Source organism: Pleurodeles waltl, chromosome 2_2, assembly GCF_031143425.1.
Source record: "Pleurodeles waltl isolate 20211129_DDA chromosome 2_2, aPleWal1.hap1.20221129, whole genome shotgun sequence".
Taxonomy (NCBI): domain Eukaryota; kingdom Metazoa; phylum Chordata; class Amphibia; order Caudata; family Salamandridae; genus Pleurodeles; species Pleurodeles waltl.
The window spans coordinates 589,485,978-589,507,935 of record NC_090439.1 but is presented as its reverse complement, the minus strand read 5'-3'; the positions used below and the strand labels follow the sequence as shown (position 1 = coordinate 589,507,935).

The window sequence follows — 21,958 nt, the reverse complement described above, 5'->3', positions numbered from 1 at the left end:
CCACTCATAGTTAACATTTTGCAAGCACAAAGGTGGGAAAAACGACGGCCAGTTTCCTGACAACCTTTACCAATGATCACTCAGCCTAATGCATTCCAATAGACAGTTCTGTTTGCCCCCGCATTTCCGTGTCATAGGGCGCTTAATAAAACTCAGACTGATTGAGAGCAATGATAGTTTGACCTACAAAGTAGCAAAGAACTGTTTTGGGGTACCTATTACCCATTTCCCCAGGGGAGCAAAGTGAACTGATTTTCTAACATAGCACACACACATAGCAAACCATTGCCTCTATAGGCTCCCACGTAGGAATACCACTCACAGCCTGACATTTCAAGGTCTGAAAACACCGGACCGGATTTTACAGGATGCGACCGGAGCTGGGAGTGGGGAGAGCACAGCCTGGTCCCCACAGGCTCCCACCAGAACTAGAGGGGGAGCAGACAATACTCGCCGAAAAGCGCTTTGATGCCTCGTCAGGGGTAGTAAGCGCGATATAAATACTATTACAATACAATACAATACAATACAATGCTCCTTTCAGGGAGGGCAGAGCCTCCTCTCTCTCCGCAGATGTGCCCCCTGCTCTCCGCCTAATACCCCCCGATCCTCAGCAGCTTCCCTAACTCACTACCAGCTAACAGCAGGTGGCAAGTAGCTGCTGTGCACCGCCTGGAATTGGGGAAAATTATATTTAAAAGTTCAGGTACAGCAAGATATTTCCCGTTCGGGAAATTTGAACTCATGGCCCCGCCCTTTCTCCCCCTTTAGCGCACATGGAGATACTGGAAAGAATAGTTACCACCTGTCGGGGAATCCCTGCCAACGCGTAAATGGGAACTAGTAAAGGGGGCGTATGTTTCCCGAGCATTTGATAAAACAACCGAGGCTCAGGATGATAAAGTAAGTCAAAGGGGAGTCAGTACCTAAAACCAGCTATTCTGTTTCCAAAATCAGCAAGTAGCCGCTAGACTAGTGAATCTTAACCTTTTGAATTGTGTGGCCCCACTTAATCATTACTGGATTCCAGGGACCCCCATTGAATCCTTATTGGAATCCGTAGACTTCCACTGAGTCATTACTGGAAGCTGAGAATTCCAGCTTAAACTTCTTCTATGATTGATGAAAAATTTTATTTACTTCACAAACTAATATAAAAAAAAACTCAACATTTTAATGGGAAGATTGGAGCTTTTCTAAATCCAATTGACGATAGGGAATAGAAGATGAACCTCATGAAAAGGGAGGAAAGAAAATGGCACATCAATCTCTTAAATGAACTACTTCGGGAGAACTGAAGTTACAGGTAAATAATGTGAGTTGTTTGGTCAATGTAGAGTTTAAGGGGGCATCAGACATCCGGGGTGGAAGGTTCTGCTCTGTTATAGTAGGAGGGTTTGGAGTAACAGTATGTTGTTTAAAAAAAAAATCACACAATTTGATGAAGATTCCGGGTGCAAATTTGAGTTCAGGCAGAAGCATGTTCAATAGACAGTACCATCAGCCCAGAGAAAGGAGAAGGAACTTGCGATATTACTGGTGGATGCATTCGTGAAAATCTGCATCTTGAAGGTCATGAAAGCCTCTTCTTGTAGATGCTCAATCGCCTCCTGCAGTCACTGTGGAGAACGACAACTAACCATACTGTGGTGCCGGAGATCTAAGGTGGGACTCCAGTTTTATTTCTAACCTGGAGGTCTTGGGGATAAACACCTTGCCTTCTTTGGCATTTGAAAATTGTATTTATTGTTCATTCAATAACATGATGAGTATTTTGTGGTGTAGTTGTTTGAGATGTTGGGGCTTTCCACAACTGGTGGCACTTGAGGTGTTCCTGTAGTTTTCTGCCATCATCCCTGATTCTAACATCACCCACCAGGTAAGTGAATAGGCAGATGTTTGTGGAAAGATCCACTAGAACCTCAGCCATTTTACCTTCCTCTGTACCATGTGTTCAATATGAATATAAACAAACCCTGGCAAAGCCAATAGGAATTACCTATGCAAGATCTGTTGGTGTGCCAATGTGTTTTAGCCATGTTGTACAGCCGCTGTTGTTCAGGGTGGCATAGAGGAGAGTGGAGTGGCATAGAGTGGAGTGTCTTGGAGTAGAGTGGAGTTTAATGGATTACAGTGGCGTGTCGGAGAGAAGAGCGAAGTAGTGGAGGGGCATAGTGGCATAGAATGGAGTAGAGTAGAGTGGCATATAATTGAGTAGAGTGTTGTAAAGTGGAGAGGCGTTAAGTGGAGGGGCATAGAGTGGAGTGTTGTAGAGTGTCACAAAGTGGAGTGGCAATGAGCGGAGTAGAGTGTCATAGAGTGGAGGAATATAGAGTGGAGGGGCACATAGTGGGGTAGGGCAGAGTGGAGTAAAGTGTTATGGAGTGCCAAAGAGTGAAGTATAGTGGAGTGCCATAGCACACAGTGGAGTCAAGAGTCAGTGGAGTACATTTTCAGAGTGCAGTGATGTAGGATGGGTTGGCCTAGCGTGGATTAAAGGAGCACAGAGCGTCGTGGCATAGAGGGTTGTGGACTGTTGTAGAGTAGACTGTCATAGATGGTTGTAGCGAGGAGTGGTGTAGAGTGACACAGAGCAGAGTAGCCTAGAGTGAAGTATCATTAAGTGGAGTAGTGTGTCATACAGTAGACTGTCGTAGAGTGTCTTGGAGTGGAGTGGCATAGAGTGACAAAGTGGAACGAAGTAGAATGTCAGAGTGGAGTATTGTGGAGTGTCGTAGAGTAGAGTGGCCTAGAGTGAAGTGGCGCAGTGTCATATAGTGTGGTGGAGTGTCACAGGGTGCAGTATTATACAGTGGAATTGCAGAGTGAAGTGTTGTACAGTGGAGTGGTGTAGAACGGAGTGGAACACAGTGGAGTAGTGTAGTGTGGAGGGACGTGGAGTGGCATAGAGTGGACTAGCGCAGAGTGGAGTGGTGCAGAGTGGAATCACGTGGAGTGGCATAGAGTTGAGTGACGTAGAGTTGAGTGACGTAGACTGGAGAGACGTAGACTGGCGTAGAATGGAGTGGCATACAGTGGCATAGATGATCATGTCAGAGTGGAGGGGTAAAGTGTTGTGGAGTTGAGTGGAGTGTCATAGAGTGGAGATCGTAGAGTGGAGTGTTGCAGAGTGGACTAAAGTGAAGTTGCACAGAATATCATATACTGGCCTACAGTGGAGTAGAGTGTCACAGACTGGAGTACAGTGGAATATGGAGTGGAGTACAGTGGAGTGGTGTAGAATGTACTGGCACAGAGAGGAGTGGTGTTGGGTACAGTGGAGTGGGGTAAAGTTTGGTGGTGTGAAGTAAAGTGTTGTAGAGTGTCAGAGACAAGAAGATTTTAATTCAGTGGATTGACAGAGTGTGGAGCATGTAGTGGAATGTAGTAGAGTGGAGTATTGTAGAGTGGTGTGGTGTTGAGTGCTGCACAGTAGAGTTGTGTAGCGTTGTGTGGTGTAGAGTTGTGTGGTGTAGAGTTGAGTGGCACAGAATCGAGTGGCATAGAGTGGAGTGGCGTAGTGCAGAGAGGAGTAGAATATTATAGTGTGTTGTGGAGTAGAGTGCTGTTGAAAGGACTGGCGTAGAGTGGAGTTGTGTAGAGTGAAGTATGCATGGTGTAGTAGTGCGCTGCCGTTCCAGACAACACATTTTCCATTGAAATGACCATTACATTTGCACAGTGAAGCAGTTTTACTGAGAAAATGATACACTGTACATACAATAACGTGTATTGATATGTTTTGATTGTGTTATTTGTTTCCTCCACAAGTTAGAATTACATAAGATGTGCTACACGTGTGCTTTCCTAATTCCGATATATTTTGAAATATTTGCACAGTTCATTTATAGACATTTAAATTTTGCTGTGTGCTATAAAGAATAACATCCTACAGCCCTTTACTCACATTGAAACTCAGCAGGATTGTCACATAAAACAAAAACAGAAGGTCCTTCAACCTGGGGAAGGAGGAAGGGGGTTGATATGGACACGCTGAAGCAAATGCAGGATATAGGAAAACCAGACCAGGTAGGTCCAATCTGAAGCCACCAGAATGACCCTGCATTAGGGCTGTTTTTGATTTTGTAATACTTGGGATCAAAGAAGTCTGCAGAAAGGAGCACAATAATTTCTTTCTGCAAACTACGTTCACTGCGCCCCCAAGGCAACCTGAGCCACTGCCCACCATACAGGAGGCATACTATTTGCTCCTGGAGTTCACAAGTGCTGTGGGCAGCTGTGGCCCATATACATGGACATTATGAATACATTTTCTCCAGATATGGGCCCAGCGCCTTGGGTCATACTGGGTTTATTTCTATGGTTAATAATAGGACTGTGAATGTATGCCACTTTGTGCAGTTTAAAAAGACAGCGTTTATGAAAGCACTGATCATTAATTTATTATGTTGATGTGTGCTTATTTGCATTAACCAGCGTAATCGCATTAGGCAGCACATTTTGTTGTTTACAATGAGCAGTAAAAGATGATTGAGGTGACTAAGGCATGCTCAGCATTCACTTGTTATTTTTCAGTAGAAGTAAAATTAGAGACTGTTTAGCAATTCCATTAGCCAGCATAATTTGATTGCTCAGAAAGCTCTTACAGTGCAATTCGGTGTTTTTTTCTTGTTGGCGTGTTTATTAAACTGTTTATAATACAACATCTTGGCTAGGTTAAAAAAATAAAGATTGTTATGAAAGGCAATGTTTGTGTGGTTAACCCACTACAATGAGATACGGGGTAATTGTTTACGTAGAAAAATGTTTGTTATGAAGCAAAATGTTTGATTGGATAAAGTAAGACCTTGAGCTATTTGGTCTCATTATCTATATGAGAGAGGCTGAAAGGAAGCCAGACGAGGTGGCAGAGCAGCTGACATCAGGAATGGCACGAGAAGCAAAACACCTTCCCATGGCGTTGAAGCATTGGCTTGTGCTGCTCTAATCTATTATATGCTAATGTTGTGATGTAATGTCTGTGATGTAATGCTGTAATCCAGATTCGTGACAGTATGTCCTGCTGGGTTGGTTCTGGAAACATTGGCCAACGAGTGAATTGCTGGATGTTTCTTGACGTGCCTGGTGGTCGGCGCTGTCGGGGGTCTACTAATGAAGAAGCTTGTTTTCTACACCCCTTGAATCGTGCAATATTTGTTGAGTTTGACTGACGAATGCCTTTGTAAACGTGGCTTCTCCCATTCTACATTTTTGGTACCAGGAGTAGAGTCGAATTTGGCAAGTCTCAACTTTCTAATAATTTAAAAAAGGCCCACCAGCAAGCCAATCGGACAGCAAGTGAGCCGGGTTTCTGCCCTGAAACGGTGCTTTTCTGGAGAAATGAAAGTCTACTTTGACTGAAACGCTTTGCTAAGAGGGTCAAGGGAAAAAATGGTACTGTTGCTGTTTTCCTTCAACAGCTGGTTGTCACATTGGTGACAGTGTTGAAAGCTTGTGCACAAGCAATACCGTAAGCAAATCGGATGCTCACGAGCAAGGAACGCTGTGTAGGCATTGCGTGGACAAAGTTTTCTTCGGCGGTCAGTCAGACAGACATAAGACGCAGAGATGACCAGGTACTGCCTGCTGATTGGAAGGCTTGCTACAGTCCATTACACGAGACGTCAGCGGCCGTTTGCTCATTGGAAGGAAATCTCGACGCACCACGCAGAAAACCGGCGGCCATTTCTCTTTGGATATCGTAATATATATATTTGCTTCTGTAGTGAAGGGTATGCTTCTGCATCTGACATCCGACGCAGGTGACGAATTTACTTTGGGGCTGAAGCAGCAATTTGACACAGTTCGTGCTGCCAATACTACAACGAGTCACCGCTATTTCTCGGCTTTTCCCACATTTATGTGCAGCCACTTCAACAATATGTCACTGCATTTACAGTCACTTTTATGTCATTGCAAGAAATCACAGAGTGAGTACTCTTTCCAGAACTGTTGAACTGGTTTAGAAACCTCATCCTACAAGTGACAAGTTTTCTGATTTGTCTTGAATGTTCTTTATTTGTGAAGCTGAGGATATTCTCAATCTGACAGTGGGATATTTGCTTTCCAAACATATGTATTTGTGATACAATTTTTCTATATTTGGTCCCCAACACTGTGCATATTGCACATCTTTTATAATTTGGAATTGCTTTCTTAGGTTTTATATAATACTTATCATAGTTTTGGGTGAGGAGTCATGGCAACATGTCAGAGTGTAGTACAGCCACCTCCTTTTCTCCAGAGAGCAGGCAAGCCTGAGATCAAATGGAGAGAGTGGCTATGCATATTTGAGGAGTATTTGACAACTATTGACACCAACAGTTGTGCTCCAGCAAGGAAATTAGCCTTGTTCTTTAATCATCTTGGAGTAGCAGGTCAAAGAGTTTTTGACAATTTACCTACAGCCCCAACACCCATAGGTAAAAATGTCCCATAGAAGGCATATCTTGAAGGAAAGGAAAGAATAGACAAGCAGTACTCTGAGGAGTCAAGTGTACTTCTTGAGAAGCAGTCTAGTGATGGGAGCACAGAAGAGTACATTGCTGTACTGTGGTGGCTTCAACATGTGCTTTTGGGAACAATGGTGATGTATACATACAAGATCAATTTGTCTTCAGTTGTTTTTTTAAAAAACAATTCAAAAGCGCCTGCTAACCTGTCGCAATCCAACATTGTAAAAAACTATAGATGTGGCTAAGAGCGTAGAAAGGTCAATTTTTACAGCACACGTTATGTCCAACCAAGGAGGTCTTTCACCGGTTAGCTACGTGGCAGAGGATAGCCCTATATGTTTGGTTAATCACAAAAACAATAGAGTTAAGAAAACACAGTCAAGTTGTTATAGGTGTGGGTCTAAGAGCCACACTGGAAACAACACATCCTGTTCTGCCCTTGGAAAGAAATGCGATAATTGTCATAAAAATGTCCACTTTCAAAGTGTTTGTAAGAGTTCAGGTAAAACAGGAAATCCACCAGACAAAGTCAAGTTAAGCAACATTGGTGAGTGTGATACTTACAAAGAGGTACAAGAGGGTGCTGGTAGATTTTCTAATGTGTTATTGACAATTGACATGCCTGATTCTCACACTTGCAAGGGACAAAGGTGTCCAGCTCCCATTGATGGCAAGCAGTTGGTTGTCATAGCAGATTCAAGTGCACCACTCACTATATTAGTGGACCTCACTTTTTATAAGTTAAAGGTCAAGCCTATGGTTTTATCTGTATGTGACATTAATCCAAAGGCACTTGAAGAACAAGATATCGATCTGTTTGGGTATTTCCTGTCATAGCTGGAGTGTCTGGGAGAAAAACAGTGACCAAGGTTTATGTTGCAAGTTAAAGGCAGATATATATTTGGTTGGATGGACCTAGCTCAATTAGGCATCCTATGCCCAGGCCATGATGAACCTATTGCATATGCCAGTGCTGTCAATGAGTGCAGATGAGGATGAGATTAAAACCATGATTTTGAAATTTCCAAATGTTGTCAAAGATGAAGTGGGTACTGTAAAATGATTTGAACATGAAATCAAAATAAAAAAATGTGGTACCTGTTATACACAAAGTTAGGTCAGTACTCATGAATGTCAGACATGATTTAAAATTATTATTCATGAGAGTACGTTCATTACGTCCACCAATTCCTCAGAATGTGTATCTCCAGTAGTGGTGACATAGAAAAAAACTGGGGAACTAAGATTATGTATTGATTTAAGGTCTTAATCCACCAATATGTTTTGAATTAGTCATCCATTACCTCACATTCAAAAAATTATAGCAAACATTGGAGTCAAATATTTTTCTATAATTGATTTACACTCAACATATCATCAAATTCCTTTAAACCAGGAGTCCCAAACACTCACCACTTTTGTAACACTGCATGGAGCTTTTAAATATCTAAGGTTGCCGTTTAGATTTGTATCCACGGCGAGTGTTTTCAGAAAATGATGGCTGTTTTATTCAAAGATTTATCCAGTGTACAAGCGTTTCAAGATGACATCTTGATTTTCTCTGACACCAGAGAAGAACACGTTCAGGTGTTAGAAAACATTTTGAAAATCTTAGAAATAAGGGGAATAATGGTGAAACCTAACAAATGTAAACGGTTGGTGAATCAGGTAGAGTATTTGTGTCACACTATATCTGGAAGTGAAATAAAACCCAAATTCTGTAACATAGAAGATCTATGAAATGCTCCTCCACCATCAGATAAGGATTCATTACATTCATGCTTAGGACTATGTGAGTATTATGCCTGATTTGTGTCCAGATATGTACTTGCAGTGCAACCTTTATGATCTCTACTCAAAAAAGGCATTACATTTGACTGGTCCGATCAGGCATGCAAAGCATTTGATGATATCAAGAAACTTGTCCTGAAGTTACCTGTCACATTGCAGTATTAGGTTTTATCCTAATAGTTGTTTTCTTGTGTAAGAAAGGGGGGGTGATGTTGCATTGTCTTATGCTGCTGTAACTTTCTAATATATGTTGATGTTGTGATGTAACATTTGTGATGTAATGCTGTATTCCAGTACTGTAATGGCAAACACTCCAGGGTTTGTTTTGGAACCATTGAGTCAGTTGATGTTTCTTGACGTGCCTGGGGGTCCGTGCGGTCCTGGGTCTACTAATAAAGAGGTTTGATTTCTACATCCCTTCAATAGTGCAGTATTTGTGGAGTTCGACTGAGTACTGCCTTTATAATCATGGTTTCTCCCATTCTACAGGTATGCTCCTTAAACCTTGCCAACCACAACAAACACGGCAACCTGAATTCTGGAAGGTGTGCAGGCTCTGTGGCATAGGGAGAGAGTGATTTAAGAATCACATCATAATGCTAGGATACCTAGACATAAACACTTAGTGGTTAGGATACTTAGCATCTACCTTAGGAGCTAGAAGCCCCTAATAATTATACTTGAGTTTGGTGTTCATTGTTTCATTTGTTGCTTCGGTTAAAATATGAATATATGTAACAGTTCTTTTGAAGCATCAAGCATTAGTGTATATAAAGCACATAGAAGTTACACAAAGTTGTCTGAAAATAATTTAATGTAAGAAATTAGTGGTTTCCCCTCTCTACCTACGACATTTTCTCTTACTGGGATCTGTCGTCTAACTATCCGATGTTAGTACTGGACTTGTATTAGATACAGAAGCAGGGCCTAATTTGAGCTGGTGGCTGCAGGTTGGGACCTCCAGTACTCGTTTCATTTTTGGAGACCTGCACTTATTTTTCCTCATCAGACTTTTACCCAGTGCAAGAGAGTGAAAAGAGCAATAGGGCGAAAGGAGGAAGAGACAGACAGAAAAACAGTGACAAATGTAGAAATCAGAGATTAAAAAGAATACATGAGATAAAAAGACAGGGATTGTCTTGTGGTGTATTAAAGAGGCATGGGGTGGAATCAAGACCATGCAGCCTTGGTATTTGTCAACCCTAACATTCAACAGTGCAAGCTGCAGGGTTCTCAGCACAACTTTGGGCACCAGCTTTTACTCTTTCACAAACTAAGCACTGTACCCCTATAAACAAACCTGTGTTCTCTAGGTATCTGTAGGAACAGGCCTCTAGCAGGGTGGGACTCTAATTTATGCCATTTGGTGCCCAACAGGAGGCATTGATAATGGGGCCCAATTGTGTTGAGAAAGAACTGCCTGATGGATTTACCACTCATGGGTGGATGGAAAGCACATACAATTCAACTTATCTTTTGTGATAGGCTTATCTTTGTTTTGCATGCACTCTTGAAAATTCTGGAGGGACCTCATGCAATAGTGGCACACAGAGTGCAAGCTTGCAACAGATCACTCCTTGAAAACAGAAGAAAGCCCATAACTCCATTGCTAAGATGGGAACAACTAAGTTTTATGTGACATGGTAAGGCTCTAAAAATAATTTAATGTAGAACTACAACCTAATCGGCACTGAAATCAGGTAGTTTCTTGTTCTCATAAAATGACAGGAAACTTGCAAGCACACAAAAGAAAACTGGCAGAAGGCATAGGTATAGCTTAAATTCATGGAACATATAGGTTGCTATACAAGCAGAAATCAGCATTACAGTATTTGCAGTATTTACAATACCATAAATAGTCAGATTCACTTATTTACACTTCAACATTACACTTAAACTATTACTGGTGAGTACAAACTAATGTAGCAGACAGTTGCGCAGAGAACTTAGGGCTACATGTACGAAATAATTGATTTGCGACTCGCACAAACGTATGTTGAACAGTGTCAATGACGATTCGCAAGGGGGTCGCAAATGCCCTACCTCATGAATATTCATGAGGTAGGTCGCAATTTGCGACGCCCTTGGGAATGGCTGACCTCTCAGGGATGGTGGCCTGCTGGAGACAGCAGACCACCATGTCTGTGACTGCTTTTAAATAAAGCATTTTTTTTTTAATGCAGCCCGTTGTCCTAAAGGAAAACGATATGCATTTAAAAAACAAAACATGAAACGTTTTTGTTTCATTTTTTCTCAGAGCAAGCAGTGGTCCATAGGACCACTACCTGCTCTGAAAAAATGTTTTTACTGCAATTGCACCAGTCTGACACCGGTGCTAACTGTGATTGTTTTGCGACCGCATTCGCCTTCACAAAACAATAATACATGGGACTGTGACTTGCAATTAGGAAGGGAACACCCCTTCCTAATTGCGACTTGCAATCCCTTTTTGCGATTCGGTAAATAGTTTACCAAATCGCAAAAATGGGTTTGAACATACCAAAGTGCATTTTGCACATCACAAACAGCACAATTCACTGTTTGCTATGTGCAAAATGCTACGTACATGTAGCCAATAATGTCAGTAGTTACAATCCACAAAGGAGGATATGATCCAAGACAGTGCAGCACACTTTTATGACCTGTATTAAAGTCCTGTGGAAAATGACAATAATAAAAGCTTTACAGTGGTGACATCTTGTTTGCTATTATGACCCAATGTCCACAAAGCCCTAAAGTTACAGCAAGGATAAAGGAAATGTGTAATGAAGAGACAGAAGAAGTGAATTTCAAAAAGGGATCGAGGGTGTTAATACATAAAATAAAGGGACTGACATCTCCTAATGATCCTTTCCATACAATCAAAATATCATCGATGTAGCGACGCCATAAATTGATATTTGCATGAAAAGGGTTAGAAGTGGGAAGTATGTGTTGTTTCTCAAAATCAATGAATGTATGGCAAGGATCGTTAGGAGATGTCAATCCCTTTATTTTATGGATTAACACCCTCAATCCCTTTTTGAAATTCACTTCTTCTGTCTCTTCAACACACATTTCCTTTTTGGATCTAATGATCAGTATTGACAAAGGCATATTGACTACATGCACTTATCGTAAGACCAAAGATAGTAACAGTTTGTTACTCTATGAAAGTTACCACCCAAAATCTTTGCGTGACAATTTACCCTATGGATTAGTCTTGCGATTACGTTTTACCTGTAGCCCGACGCAGTTGTTTGAGACCCAAGCGAGTGACCTTAAGACTAAATTGCACGAGAGACACTACCCACTCCACGTTGTGAATACTGCCCGTAAGAGGGCGAGGAATAACAATAGAGAAGCATTATTGACTACCACTATGAAGGAACCTGACTCCTGTTTGACTTGTGTATCTACATACAATCCGCTGTCTAATACCATCAAGAAATTGATCAATAAGAGATGGTCTATCCTAGTGAGTGGAGATGAACGTATTCTGAAACCTGTATTTACATTTAAGGGGACAACCAATATTAAAGACATAGTGGTCCATACTCGGCCACTAAGAGAGCGAGAGACCTCTAAACAAACCACACTTTGGAATCTTCCCCCCATTTCAGGTCATTACCCATGTGGTATGTGTAACGTTTGGCCCCTCACAAGACACCTAGGCCCATATTTATACTTTTTGACGCTAAACTGCGCTAACGCAGTTTAGCGTCAAAAAATTTAGCGCCGTCTAACGCCATTCTGAAGCGCCATGCGGGCGCCGTATTTATGGAATGGCGTTAGCCGGCGCTAGCAGACCGGCGCTGCCTGGTGTGCGTGGAAAAAAACCACGTAGACCAGGCAGCGCCGGCGTAGGGGGAAAATGGCGTTAGGGCGTCTTAAAATGGGGCAAGTCAGGTTGAGGCAAAAAAATCGCCTCAACCCGATTTGCGCCATTATTTTCGACGCCCAGACGCCATTTAAATGACTCCTGTCTTAGTAAAGACAGGAGTCATGCCCCCTTGCCCAATGGCCATGCCCAGGGGACATATGTCCCCTGGGCATGGTCATTGGGCATAGTGGCATGTAGGGGGGCACAAATAAGGCCCCCCTATGCCACCCAAAAAAAATTAAAAAATATAAAAAATTATACTTACCTGAACTTACCTGAATGTCCCTGGGGTGGGTCCCTCCATCCTTGGGTGTCCTCCTGGGGTGGGCAGGGGTGGCAGGGGGGGTCCCTGGGGGCAGGGGAGGGCACCTGTGGGCTCATTTTGAGCCCACAGGCCCCTTAACGCCTACCCTGACCCAGGCGTTAAATAGTGGCGCAAATGCGGGGTTTTTTGACCCGCCACCTCCCGGGCGTGACTTTTGCCCGGGAGTATAAATACGACGCATTTGCGTCGCCGTCATTTTTTTAGACGGGAACGCCTTCCTTGCATCTCATTAACGCAAGGAAGGCGTTCACGCAAAAAAATGACGCTATTTGCCCATACTTTGGCGCTAGACGCGTCTAACGCCAAAGTATAAATATGGCGTTAGTTTTGCGCCAAATTTGCGTCGAAAAAAACAACGCTAATTCGGCGCAAACGGAGTATAAATACGGGCCCTAGTTACTCTAGACCTGGAATCATTGGGCATTTGGCGCCTCGTCAAACATACTAATTGTAACACACGGAATTTTATTTATATGGTTACCTGCACTTGCGGCCTTCGTTACATTGGAATGACTACCAGACCACTTAAAATCAGGAATGAGTACCGGAGCAATTGTAGGTGTGGCCGTGCCACCACGAAACTGAGTGTACACTTTTCAGAATCACACCATGGTCCCGATGATTTGTGGTGGGTGGTTTTAGACTCTCCTAGGTGTACAGAGAGTGATTCAAGGTCCCTTTTTGAGACTGAACAGCGTTGGGTGTTCAAGCTAGGGACACATACCCATGGGCTAAATTATGAAATCCGATGGTCACAGCTTTCGCATTAATTTTCACTGGGAATGTTCATTGCATAGATGTGAAAAGTGTCTTTAGCCATTACATTCACTACTGCTTTATATATATTCTCCTTAATTTCTCACCTATCCTTTGCTTACATGAGTGTTAAATGTGGGCCGTCATTAATCTAGCATGTGTACAGACATTAGGTATTGTTCATTGTTAACATTTTGACACCTGCAAACTACAGTTGTTATGTGGTTTTCACTTCGTTACAAACAGTTTAGTTGTATTACTGACATTGACTGAGGCAAGTCCTACCACTATTTCTATGGCACTTTGAAGGGCAAGTTTTCCCCTCCGTGACCGTTTCTCTATTTTTGCAGCCCCTTACCGCATGACTAGGGAGAGCCTATCAGCACTCTCCGAGCAGATCCTGACTTCCGGGTTCGAGGGTCTTTTTAACGCTGCCGATCGCGTTCCGATTACAATTACAGGAACGTTGCCCCGGGGTAGGTCCCCAGGGAAGGACTGGCTGCATGTTAATAAGTTACTGACTCGTGTGTGCGAGTCACTCTTTTTTTATCCATTTGAGTGCCTTTTCTAAAATATTTAGCTTGTACTTAGTATACAGTGCATTATGCACACTACGATTTCAAATATTCCTGCGAGTGACTTGAGGGAATCTCTTCCCTTGGATGCCTAGTTCCCCGTTGTAAACCTCCCCCTTAAAAAGAGTAATCATCCACCGCAGTATAGATGACTTTGTTTGACAAACTGTGACTGTTGGTTATTTATTTTACTTAAGAACCGGGGTGTGTTGGTTTAACTATGTTGACCCGTGTTGGGCTTGGAAGGATCATGATTCAGCGTGTTTTTTGATCCCACCTGTTGCAACCAAGGGATTCTGAGGTTCCTCTAATACACAACACCTTGTTGACAATGTTCTACATTTTATTTAGCAATTGCACCAACGCCTTATTGACAATGTTCTATATCTTTATAGCAATTGCACCTGTCTCCTGGCATGTCTATTCCTAGGGAGCCATTTTCATAATTTGGGATAGTAAGCCGGTATTTTGATGCTTTTCCACACTACCACCGAGCACATTTTCACTTTTTGCTCACTGAGTGCCACCTAGTATTTGTGTGTGCATGGAATTTTGTGGCCTACATTGGATTTGAGATGTTCACCATTGTTTATTATTTTTCCACCGGGCGACCCCCTTTTTACTAGACTAGCCTGATGCACAGTTTGATTAAGTAAGTGACCGGAGCCTAGTAGACTGACGACTCAAGACACATTGAAGTCTTTGTGGTTATACAAAGGAGATTTTTTTTATTGTTTTGGTCCTGATGAAGCGTCGTTGGATCCTTCTGGACCCTTGAGACGCGAAACATGTCAACCCATCGATAAAGGGTGTAAGGTAGTGTCCTTCCTTTGTCTTGATTGAGAGAGTGGATGAGCATTATCTCTACTTTTACCCTCCCCTTGTTTTTTAATGTTGGCCTAGACCCTTTGCTGAACAATTAAATTTATGATGAATGGTTGGTTTTCAGCCAATTTTACTCTCTCTTTCTCTGCTCTCCTATCCTTATTGTGCTTGTAAGGCGGCATTGTCCGTAACACCACCCTTCACGGCACAGAGACATTGGGAAAAAGATCTCTGGCAAAAAGCCCCCTTTATGGGAGCCCGTCAGACACTGCAGCGCCGGTCTGACGAGAAGCATGCCCAATGATGAAGTAGGACATCCAATTGGATGTGTGAGGGCTTTTGCTTCTAACAGAAGGGTTACCCTGTGTCCTCTTTCCTTATTGTTTCTTTCAGTTTGGAACAATGTACCTTGCTTTTGTGAAGATACACTATCTAACCATACCTCACTTTTGTAATATTCCCTAGGCACCAGACTGGATCCCAGAAACATTTCAGCCATATCCCTACGTACTGCACGGTGGTGTTGTGTGGCTCGGTGCAAAGTTCTCCTCTGGAAGTGACACACAGATAGGCATAACTGCCCCTAGACACAGAGCCCAACAGAATATTGTCTTTGATCAGAGTGCAGAACTCTCTACCCGCACCTTTTTAGGTGGAAATAAGTTTGGTTCACAGAATGAGGAGGCAAGAAGGGTTGGTGAGAAATCTGTGGTTACAAGGAGTATCTACAAGAAAGAATAGATACCACAGCAGTAGCTCTCAGGTGATGGGTCTTTGGACTGGTTTAATCCAATAAGTTCTGCAGGACCGATCGGGTAGAATGCCCACCTGATAGACTTGGCTGATCAGACAGTCCAGACAGTAGTGCTTTTGTGAATGTTTGGTAAATATCTTAGCACCCTGGCAAATATCCAGAAACAGAGAGTCTGCATGCCAATGTAGTGGTGTCAACCTCGATCCTGGTGCAATGAGTCTGCAAACTTTTCAGGGGCTGCTTCTTGCCCAGTGCTTAGCATATTTTAATGCAAAGCACAATCCATGGAGAGATGGTCCACTTCTTTCAATGCGGTAGCCTGATCGGAGGAAATATGCTCATGCCCAGGAGTCCTGGATACAACACTCTCCATGCCCAGTCTGATGCCACTAGGATGACTTTCGCCTAGTTGTTCCCGATCTTTAGAACTCTAAGCAGGAGAGCTATTGGTGGAAAGGCATACAGGAGTTCTACTCAAGGCAGAACTTGTCCTTGACATAGAGACACCTTAAACTCCAACATGCAAAACTGCTGAAATTGCACATTCTCAGTAGTGACGAAAAGAGCGATCCAAGGTTCTCCCCACGTGCGGAAGAGACCTTGTGCCACCTCCGGATGCAAATGCCATTTTGTGATCTGCTAGGCGGCAGTGACTTAGTAGGTCCGCCCTGGTATTTAGAGAGCTTTTCATGTTGTATACCACCAGGAAAATCTTCTGGTGCGCCTGCCATTTCCAGAGGTGTAGTGCCTCTTGACACGGTTCCACAACCCCACCACCTGCTGTTTGTTGCAATACCACATGGCAGTGGTGTTAACCATGAGAAATTACATCAACCTCTCTTTTGATTGATGATTGGAAGGCTTTCAATGCCAAGCCAACGGCCAGCAGCTCCAGAAGGTTGATGTGAAGCAGGGTCTCCACTGGAGAAAAGATGCCTCTGATTCCCACCTCTCCCAAGTGTCCTCTCATCCCATAAGCGACACATCAATCACCACTGTTAGCTCTGGATGGGTTGGGAGAAGGGTCTCCCATTGACTCAATCATGGTTCAGCAACCACCACTGCAGGTTGTTTGCAGCCTACTCCAAAATCTAGGGGTGATTGGAGAGGCCCTTCAGATGCTATGCACACTGGGACTTCAGATACCACTGCAGAGCCCACATATGCCACTTGGTGTTCTTAAAACAAGATGCAGGCCATCAGTCCAGAAGCCACAGAGCTATATTCACTTACATGTAGGAAGAGGCTAAAACATCAGGATCATAACTCTAATGTCCTAGACTCTCTGTTCATAAGGGTGGCATAAAACTGCACCTTGTCCAGAATGTCTCTGATGAAGTGGAGCGCCTGTGAAGGAGTCAGGTGTGACTTCTGCATGTTTATTGTGAACACCAATGAAGGAAGTTGTGATGCCATAATCTAGAAGTTGGTGATGAATGTCCGGTGAGAGCCTACCTTCAACAACCATTCGTCAAGTAAGAGGAATACTGCAATCCCTAACCTCTGAAGATGTTCTGCAACCACCCCCATCATGTTCATTAACACTCGAGGGGCACTGGTGGGAGGAGAGCTGAGCGAACTCAAAATGCTCCTGCCCCCCTTTGAACTGCAGATAGCGCCTGTGGACCTGCAGGATAGGGATGTGGAAGTAAGCATCCTGCAGGTCCAAAGCTCCCATCCAGTCTCAGGATTGAGGGCAGACAAAACTGGGCCAGGCTCAGCATCTTGAATTTGTCCTTCCACGGGAAGGCATTGAGTGGGCAACGGTCTACAACTGGATGAAGGTCTCTCTCCTTCTTCAGCAGCGATATCTTTAACAATGGTCAGTAATCAATGGCTGCTCAGTGAACATAAGGTAAAGAATTACAAACTGCCTGTAACAGCATGTTAATCTGGAAAGCGGTTGCCCAACTGAAGCCAAAAATAAAATCCTGCCGGCAATACGGTGGCAGCAACCTGAGGCTGTTTAGCTGTAGGAGCAAGTCCTCCTTGGTGGAGCTGTGGGGACGCAGGCAGCGAGTTGAGCACATGGACATCTGATCAGAAGGAATGGAAACCACAATGAAAAAGAGGACAGACTAAGGATGGTGCTGCAGAGTGAAGTTGCCATCTTTGAATGGGCCAGGATCAGAAAGGGAGACAGAAGGACAAAGTAAATAGATTGATAATAAAACATATTCAATAAAGAAATCTACATATGAATACAAGATCTCATCAAAAGTGTTCCAGAAACGAACCACAGCATGTAAGGAAGCATGAAAGTCTAACTTATTGGAGGCGTCTTATGGATCTCTGGAGTTCATCTGAGTAGTTTATATTAGCAATGTCCAATCTTCATTCCTGTTGAGTCCAGAATCCATTGTATTCATTGTCAATATCAATTTCAGCTCTTCTTTCTTGAGAAGTTGTTCCAGGTTGCCTTATCTCTCTAGTACTGACATTGTGTGAATCACCAACCATTCCAAATGATCCGGAGAATGCCCATAGTCAATAAAATGTAGAACCTAAGGAGCAGTGAGGACCCTGCATCTAACCCTACTCTGATGCAGACATATTTTATGTTTTTATTTTTTGTGGAGTCTGACCAATGGAAAGTGAAGGGCAAATAATGCCATATATGCCATTGGTGATGTTGGAGTTTGACAATGTTCATAGCTGTACTGTGGTATTGTTCTGACTGAACATCTTTTTCTCAACTGAAAATTGCCACATTACACGTGTAATAGCCAATGATAGGAAGGATGCCCCACCGATCAGTCAGAATCAGCATAGGTTTTGCGATATGGATGACAGCTTAAACTAAGGGGTCTTTCAAGCTTTTTTCCTTCTTTGTAGGCAACTTTGGGGTCTCAAATGCAAGGTCCCCTGCATTTGATGTCCCATCCCATTTCTGGGTCCCATTGTAAGACCCGTCCGGACAAGCATGCTGTTTCAGGCAATTTGGCATTCTTCATCTTACACCCTGCTGAGCATCCATTATCAACTGACCACTGTTAAAGATATCACTGCTTTTCAAGTATGCTTTTGACTTTTCAATATTCCTTTCAGATTCCCTGCCTCCCACGATACCTCTTCCCATGAAACCTCTTAAGTTATCATCACTCGCATTCTAGTTTGCCTCTCCTGTAACTAAGGCCTCTCCCCACTTTGGAAGTTTTCACTAATGACAAGTAAGTCTCAATGCCTTTTGCTTCTTCTTTTTCTCCTTCCCACACATTTTGGGCCAGGACAGCAATTTTAATTCCTTTTGTTCACAGTCCGTTCCATTATTAAATAAACTGTGAGTAACACCCTGTGCCTATTAATATTATGACAATCTGCAACACTGATTTTTGTTTCCTTACGTGCTTCTCCGCTTTGATTATTTTCAGCTCCCTTGGGCTCATAAACAATATTAGTCATGATGATAGGGATTTAAACGTTAGCCGCAGACCTACTTCAAATTTATTATTATTTGCGATGGTCTGTGTGGGTCTTATGACTTGGATACACAAGATGATCACATTTATCACGTGTGTATCACTTATAAGAGACCACCAAGCGTGTTGTTTAACATTGGCATTCACTGCGTTGTTTGTTAGGTTGTATGATTTGTTTAATTAAAAACTGCCATTTGACTTTACAAATTTACTGCATTTTATTACATGGGATCACTTTTCTCTGTTCTATAGGGATTCACTAAGGAACACTCACTGCAGGGCATGAAGAAGCGTTCTGACTCCAGGCACAACTAGCAATCCTGATGGGGTCTGCCATAGACATTTGCTTGCAACATTCCGTAAAAGGTTTAAACCCTATATTCTTGGGATGTGATATATACACTTGCACAGTAGGCTTCTGAACAAAATTTTAAAGTAAGGCTCTCATGAAGAGACAAGGGTTAGCTCTGGATCTGCCACTGGTGGCCCAGAAAGAAAGAACAGACATGCATTTGCGCATGTGGTGCCTATTCGCATGCACCACTTCGGAAGTGAAATTGCATTGGTGCAGAGCTGCACAAGGCCATTTATTGGGGCACTCAGAAGTATTGTTAAAAAGTTTCTGTATCCAGTCTAACACCTGGGGAATATTCAAAAGGTAAGGAATCTGGGGTAAGAAGCATCTTCTTCAAACGTTTTGCACAACGAAGCAGTCAAATATGACTTCCAGTTTGTTAGTTCAAGAACTGTTTTTGTTTCCAAACCAATGTCACCTTTTCTGTTTCCAAGCTGCAGAATTGGAAGGCAGTGCATACAAGGAGGCCAGTATTATCTATGCCTCTTCTCTTCCAATACCATGATGGAGCACTGGGATCTGGGTCAGGGACGGTTGGGAAGAGGAGCAAAGACGTTTAGAAGTTTACATTGCCTCCAGGGCAGCTGAGAACCTGAGGGCACAACATTCTGTGAAATATGGAGTGGCTGCTTCAAACCACTCTGTGTAGACAACAACCTACTTGCAGTTTAAAGAGGGGTTACAGATCCCACTGCATGCAGGTCCAGTGAGTGACTGCCCTCGCCTGCACGGGGATGACTAGGGGGGTCCACGGCGCTCCCTTTGTCCCATCAAAAGGGCTGCCTTCAGGGGACGCACTAACAGTGTGCCACCTTATTGTAGCGCACTGTCAGTGCACCTCCCAACAACATGTTTGCCTCTGAGCCCATGTTGGGGATATGGAGTGGCACAGAGGCAAAGTGATTCTCTCATCTGCATGGGACCACACCTTCTCAAGATAATGCTCATGCTACATGTGTGCCAGTGCTGTCAGCATTACAGAAAGTGGCACACAAGAGTGGGTGGCTCCTGTGTAATGCCTTAGCAGGCAGACAAGTAGGCACAGCATAGAAGGCAGACAAGCGTGTTGCACACAAGAGGCGCTGTGTGTAATACGGCCCGTGAGGGAAAACTTCTCTATGGGTAAGAAATAAGCATCCATTACTACTACTCATTTACAGACTTTTGTGTCTGTTATTTGAGGTTTCAAATGCAAATGCAAACAAAAAAAAAATCAACATGCTTTGCCGTTACCAATGCTTGCTCTGTGTAGGGCAAATCTATTGGATGGTTTCTTTCAAGAAATGAATTAATCAACACCTTCTAGATTCATCACAAAAATTCCTTACATTCCAACTCAGACCTTTGCAACGCATGGAGGGTGAAGTATCATATATGGAAGATCAAGATCATGTTCATCCAGTTAAAGTACACGGTTTACTCCAGCTCACAATCGTATAACTCATGGAAACCGATACACAGTGCATGTATGGCTGAGGCTTGATGGTAATAATACTTTCCCCATCCTCTTCCTATTCTCACCTCTGAGCCCTGTCACCTTGCCCCAACCCTACAACCCCCTGCTTGGATCCCAAGTGCCACATACTCTTCCTGTTCCGTGCAGTGCCTCACAGCAACAGGGGGAGGCACCAGAAGCAGCCGTGGGCAAAAGAATGAGGTGAATGCATATTACCTGGTGTGCCTGGGTACGAGGCTGTGGGGTCAGGAGAGACACCTCCCATATTACCCCCCTGGCCACACCACTGGTTGCTCATAGGCGCAGGGTGACGCTGTATCACCTACACCTCCAGCAGGCAACAGGGGGAGGCACTAGGACAGAGGGTGTGGAAGGAGGGCAAGCAAAGCAGTTGCACAGGTCTCATTTCAGAACATCACTTGCAACTGTGCTTATGCTGAGCTACTAAGAAATAACAGAGCTGGTGGAGGGTGTTTTGTGGAGCTAGTGTTGTTTATTGTGCCAGGACCTAAGGCTCTCTTTGTTTCTGTTGCTTCCTTTCCTCTCTTTTGGGTCCACCCTACCACTTTCACGCTCCCATTCCCCAGTCTGTGACCCTATATCTGCCCTTCCCCAGCGAATGTTCATAACTCCACTTCCCATCCTGTGTCCCATTCTGCCCCATCCCACATCGTATGGTCCCTGTCCCTCTTCAGCCCCTCCACTTGCTCTGTTATTCAACAACCCACACTTCAAGCCAGTACCCCTTCCTGCTCCCCCACGTGGCTCGTCTCTTGGCTGCCCACTTTGCCTGTGTCTCATTCATCACCCCAAACTTGCACGTCCCATTCTGTCCCTTTCTGCCTCTTGGCGCTCGGAGCCCAACAGTCCTACACTTCCTCGCTCAGCACTACGCTGGGATTTGAACACAGCACGGTTGCTGTCATCCTGTGCAGTGCTAGCAGACAGAGACACAGACATCAGTGACTTAAGCGAGACCTGTGGAGCTCGCTACCGAGTACCGAGGACCAGGGATACCGAACAGGCGCCAACCAGAGCACGGATGAGATCACAGTACAGTGCATAGAAGTAGGTGGGACACATGGCCGCGTCTCTGCACTGTGAAGCAAAGTAACGCCCCACACATACATCAAGCACCACACACCAGTGAGCACACTACATACCCACACCACCACTCGCCATTACGGAATCGCACGCACACACATGTACGCAGTCAACGCATGAACATTCACATAAACACACACAGCACCTCTCGTACCGCAAGCACGCCTAGGATGCCATTGCCATACCTGTTCTCTGTGTTGCACTGAAGCTTGAAAAAAGCTTTTCATTACAAACGATAAAGAAATGATAAGCATTGCCAATGCATGTTTTTTGGGAACAAT

General features: G+C 43.7%; 1 protein-coding gene across 1 annotated transcript in view; it reads right to left on the bottom strand.

The window, feature by feature from the left end:
- The window catches only part of SPIDR (scaffold protein involved in DNA repair), a 1,761,208-nt gene that overhangs the window by 78,188 nt on the left and 1,661,062 nt on the right, over window positions 1–21,958 (bottom strand). The gene's annotated exons all lie outside the window — the stretch shown is intronic.